The sequence below is a fragment of the Octodon degus genome, unplaced genomic scaffold (assembly GCF_000260255.1).
Source record: "Octodon degus isolate 3935 unplaced genomic scaffold, OctDeg1.0 scaffold00075, whole genome shotgun sequence".
NCBI lineage: Eukaryota > Metazoa > Chordata > Mammalia > Rodentia > Octodontidae > Octodon > Octodon degus.
In genome coordinates this window covers 9,243,518-9,249,479 of record NW_004524651.1, presented here as the reverse complement: position 1 = coordinate 9,249,479, position 5,962 = coordinate 9,243,518, and positions in this window count along the sequence as shown.

The window sequence follows — 5,962 nt, the reverse complement described above, 5'->3', positions numbered from 1 at the left end:
ATGCCACACCATCCTTGCCCCTGGGCACTCTGAGTCAGCAACCGAGACCAGGCAAGGTGTTGGATGCCTGTAATACCAGCGCTGGGGAGGCTGAAACAGGAGGATCATTATGAGTGCCGGCTGCATAGTGAGACCCTGTACCAAATACATAAAGAAAAAATAAAATTAAATTAAAAAGTAAGTCAAGGAAACCAGATTCCCTCTCCACAGAAGCCAGCCAACAGCATGAAAATACTACCTGTGCATGGCCCTGTCTTTCTGATGCAGAGGGGCTCTGAGGAAAAGCCCGGCCGCTCTCGTCTCACTGTCGCTCCTAAGACCTGGATTGTGGACAGGGTCCCGCTTGGTGCTGGAGAGAAGGGCCACAGTAAAGGAATCAGCATTTTGGTACCTATTTTGGAATTCTTTCTTAATTTGCTCTTTGTTTTTAAATTTAAATTTGAAGTTAATTAACTAACATTTTAAAATTTCATGTAGTACAAACTATCAGTGTATTTTTTTCATGACCCCAGTCTTACTGTCCTGAGAACCAATGTATATATTTGTTTGCATTTTTTTTTGTCAGTGGTATGGTTATTTTGCCTTTAAATCATTTATCTGTTTGAAATTCATTTTGGAAGATAGTAGAAATCAAAGATTTTTTCCTTTTAATTGAGTAGCTAACCTAGAAAAATTTATCTAAGTATCTTGTCTTTTAACAAAAAACATCATTTTTCATGTATTAAAATCTAATTGATTTACCAATCTGTACATGTTAAAATTATTCATATCTTTTGTTGTCATAATTTGTACTATCCCCTTAATTATTATTTTTTTAATTTTTAAAAATTCTATATTGATTTATTTGGTGTAAGATCTCGATACACTCGGAGTGACCTTCTTGTCTCAGTCTTCCCAGCACTGGGAATAGAGGTGCGCCACCATGCCCTATTTTGGTAGCCAGCACAATGCCCCTGGGGTTCCGGGGCCAGCGTGGCATGTGGTACCTGGGATCAAACCTGGGTCCTTGTGCTTGTTAGGCAGACAGTTAGACTGCCGAGCTATAGTACCAGCTCAATTATTAAATTTTGTAATTCATTTATGTCTACTTTTCATTTTACCAATTTTTAAAATTTGAAAAGTGTAGAGACTCTCAAGAAGTTGTAAAGCTTGCACAGAGAGACTGAGTCTGTATGCCGTACACCTAATGTTTTCCTGTCGCTCCATCTCGCGTAGTTACAGCACAATATCAGACTCAGCAAGTCAACATGGTACCATGTCAGGATAGAATTCTACGTCATTTTACTGTGTGTGTGTGTGTATGTGTGTGTGTGTGTGTGTGTGTGCGCCCGCGCGCAACCATCGCTGGAACCGAGGCTCAGAACCACCGCACCATCAGCACAGGGATCTCCTTTATTCTAGTTTATAGATAAGTCACCTCATGCTCTCTTTCCACTGTCACCACCGACAGCCACTTATCTGTCCCCCATCCCTGTACCCTGATGCTTGTAAAATATTACCCAAGAGGCGTGCACAGCAAGACCTTTCAGGACGGGCATTTTCACTCAGCATGTGAGATCCAAGCTCTGGCTTACATCAGTAGTTGTTCTCTTTTATTGTAAAGTAGTGTTCCGCATGGGAATGCTCCACAGTCTGCTTAAGCTTTCTGGTTAAGGAAGACATTCTGGGTGTTTCCAGTTTCTGGCTCTTCATATGAAGCTCCTGTGAATGGCAGCAAGTAGGACTGTACAGAGACGTGCATTCTCATTTTCCTGGATAAATTCCAGGAGGTGAAGGGTGAATCATACAGTAAGAATCTATTCAGCTTTCTTAAAATCTGCTGAATTAAAGGCCAATATTGTGGTATATACCTGGAATCCCGGAACTTGGGAGGCCAAGGTAGAAAGATGGCTGTGAGTTTGAGGCCAGCATGGGCTACCCGGTGAGTTCAAGGCCAGCCTGAACTGCACAGTGAGATCCTGTCTCAAAGGAAAAAAAGAAACAAAAAACCACTGCCAAATTATTTTAAGGGGAAGATGCCTTTGAAATAACTACCAGTAATGTGTAACACTTCATACACGTTTTTACATCACTACCAGTAATATGTAATGGCTTCTCCTCACCATCACAAGCACTTGGCATTTTTCTTATTTTTTTTTTATTTTAGCTACATTTTCGTAGTGGTGCAGGGGTCTCTTGTTATGCCTTGCATCTCCCCAAGGGCTGGGCGTGCCAAGCGACTCCTGTTCCACTGCCCCATTCCATGAATGCCTCTCCATCCATGCTGACATTTTTTTGTGGGGTTGCTGTCCACTCTTGCATCTTGAGGGTTGTTGCTGCGTCCTACACTGGCTCCTTTCCCCTCACACATATGCTCACTGTTCACAGGTTATCCTTTCAACAGGGTCTTTTGTCAAACAAAAGGTTTATTGTTGCTCATTGCTGCTCAACGGGAACGAGAGCTGGTGCATTGTGGATAAGCACGTCACACCCACGCAGCACCGACCCCCAGAAGTCTAATGGGGGGAAGCTCCACGCAGCCGCTTTTCTTTTTCAGACTGTACTTTCGGTGTCATGCTGAAGAACGCTGAGGCCTGCACCCACACATCCTCCTCCAATGTTTTCTCCTAGATATTTGGTAGTTCTGCCCTTCCTGTCAAGGCCTGATCCATCCTGGTTTACTTGGTTTTTACAGTGTGAGATTAAGTTCAGGTCTGTTGCAGAAATGGGCTTTGATTTTGTTCAGTTACTACGATTACTCGTTTTGTGTACGTGCTTTAATCCAGAGACTCTCCTGAGGCTTCTCCCAAGGGAAGTTCCCAGAGCCCCATCACAACTGTCCCCCAAAGTGGCTCAGCTCTGCAGACCTTCCTGCCCCTCCATACATACAAACTTTAGAATGTCCTATTTTACTGTAGACGTATTTATAGAGAAATTTATCCACTTTAAGCCCAGAGTTCAGTGGGCTTTAATGTCTTTACAGAGTTTTATAGCTGTCTTCATGCTCTCCTTTTAGAATGTATTCATCACATCGGAAAGAAATCTTATGGGTGAAAAGGAATCCTTCATCTCCACTCGCAGTCCCCTCTCGTCCCAGCCCAGGACAACCGCTGATCACGTTCTCTCTGTAGATTTGCCTTTTGCAGACGTTCCATCTAAGGGGAAGGGTGAACTCCGTGTGTGGGCTTTGGTTTCTTTTACTAAGCAAAACGGCTTTAGCACTCTGCCTGTCATAGCATGTGTGAGGATTTCACTCACTCCTCTTTGTTGCAGAGTAGAATTCCCCCCCTTAAGCCACACTTTGTCTGTTCACTGGTTCAAGAGCATTCGCGTTGCGTCTGCTTCTACGAAGCTGTCATGAGCAGCTCCCTGAGCGCAAACGTGCGGGGCTCCTGTGGAAATATCGTTCTTGCCCTCGAGTACATCTCCAGGATAATGTTGAAGAGTTAACATTTAAAGTATTTTTTTAAAATATAAGTTAAAGTTAAAAAAAAAATCCAGTTGAATGTTGACTGGAATTACTTGAAGGCAAAGGAACGACGGACCAGTACTACTTTTCTACCCAGAAAAAGTGGACTTTCCTTCACTTATGGGAGAGATGAGACTTCCTTCCCGGCCCTTTATCTCTCCTTGGTAGGCTGCCGCTGCGCAGCGCCCCTAATTCATCTCGCGTGCTCCTCTCTTGTTCCCTTGCTGCCCTGTTCCTGCACCTGTCCTCCTTGGGGGTAAAGATGCGGCAGGACACACGAGGAAGCGGCTGCTCTCATTGAGTTTACTGTCTAGTTGAAAGAAGGGCTAGGGCGTGAAACCCCAAGCTGGGTGGAGGTGCTAGCAGCGGCACGAGTTAAGAGCCGGAATAAGAAATGCGGGAGTCTGCTCTGGCTGCTGGCCAGCCTGTGCTTCCGGTAGGGAAGGTCTCGGAGACGCTGCTCAGCAACACTTCATGAACCTAAGGTCCTGACCAACGCGTCAGCCCAGGGTGGTGGGAAGAAGGAAATGGAAAGCTCGAGTCTGTGCAGACTTTGCCAGTCTTAAGGAAGGAAAAGAGGGGGCCAGTCGCACTCACAGAAATGAAATAAGCTGCAGCGAAGCCGGTGGGACTTCATTTACAAGCTCCTCTCATCGGGCCATAAGATCCTGTAATCCCTGCAAATTCCTCAAGTGTACCCTTTTACAAGCCACACGCTGCTGGCCCAGAGATCCGCCAAGCTCTGAAACCCAGAGGCTGCATGTGATGGAGGGCGTGTGAGAGAACCGGGAAGGGCAGCTGACTCCCAGAATGGGTTGGAGGGGAGGAAAATCCCCACGTAGTGAGTGCTGTCGGCTGTGTAGAGGACAGCTCTGCCTCTGGCCTGGAGGACCCTGTGGGACTCAGGCTCTGAGCAGAGCTGGGGTGGGGCGGTTGCGGGAAGGGCCAGCCTCAAAGCCGCCCAGAGAACTGCAAGCCTCTAGAGATCGCCAGGAACCTCTTGCAGACACACTGTGACGAAAATGCTAGGAAATCTCAGGGTGAGCGGCACAGATAAAATCTGGGAGACAGACGACCAGAAGGGCGTGGAATGGGTGTGAGCGCAGCACCTCCTCTGGGTACAGCGATGTTTAGGAACTGCAGCTGCAACGAATGGACCAGAGGTGACCTGAGCGCGTTCTCTATTTTCAAGCCACACAGACCTGCAGGTGCTCCTCCCTAGGCGCATAGCAAGATCTTGAACACAGAGCAGAGAGGAATCCCCTGAGGCCCGGAGCTCCAGGTGCTCACTAATGAGCCGGGAAGGGAGTAAACAGCCCCCCAGTTTGTGCAGAGACAAAACAAATGGGGGGCCGGGGGGCCCACAGGGACAAAGGGGGTCAGGGGGCCCCACAGGGATGCAGAAAGAAAGCAAAGGGTTTGCTTGGGTGAAGAAAATGTGCCAGGAGAAAAATGAGAGGTGGGAAAATGCCACCTAATACCTCTGGGGTATTTCCTGAGAAACAAGGTAGCTAATGAGCTAAATAAACCTGAAAAGCAGCATTACTACTAAGAGAGGCCAGGAAGGACAGAAAATAAAAGGCAGGCAGGTGCACGGCATGAGCGCCAACCCAGCGCGCTGCGGGCCGCAGGCAAAAACAGCAGCGGGTTTCTTAGCTTACTAGCCGTCGGGACGGCTAAGATTTCTAATTAATTAAGTTCGTTGGTGCATGTTAGGTATACGCAATGATCACATTCAGTATAGGAAGGCTGTATCCTCCATGATATAAGTTAATTCTTCTTTCCATTCCTCTTCCTCCCCTTCCCTTTAACCCCCTCCCCTCCCCATTAACGAAAGCTGTGTTTCCATTTTTACTTCTTTCCAACCCATTTTTGTTTCCTTTCTTTCCCCTCCCACGGTCCTAGCTCTGCTTCTCCTTGAGAATGTTCTTCCTCAGCTGAAGCAGTAACAAAGGCAAATAAACGCATGAAAAAATGTTAGTTATTATTGGTCACTCAAGAGACATAAATTAAAACAATGTTAAGATTCCATCTCACCCCAAAGAGAATGGTTGTTATCAAGAAATCGAACAGTAACAAATGCTGGAGTGGCTTTGGGGAAAAAGGAGCCCTTCTCCACTGTGGGTGGGAGTGCAGACTGCTGTAATCACTGTGGAAATCAGAGTGGAGACCCCTCAAAAACTAGGGCTAGATTTCATTCGACCAACTATTCTCCTTGGCAACCTCCCAATAGAATTAAAAGCACCATACCGCAGCAAAGTATGCATGTTCATGTTCACAATGGCAGTTTGTAATAGCTAACTCTTGGAAACAGCCCAAATGCCCAGCAACCGATGAAAGGGTAAAGACGATATGGGTTTTTTTCATACAGTGGAGTATCTCTCTGCTGTAAAGAAGGGTAAGCTTCAACTGTTTCTAAGTAGATGAATGTGAAGGTCTTCTTCTTCTTCTTCTTCTTCTTCTTCTTCTTCTTCTTCTTCTTCTTCTTCTTCTTCTTCTTCTTCTTCTTCTTCT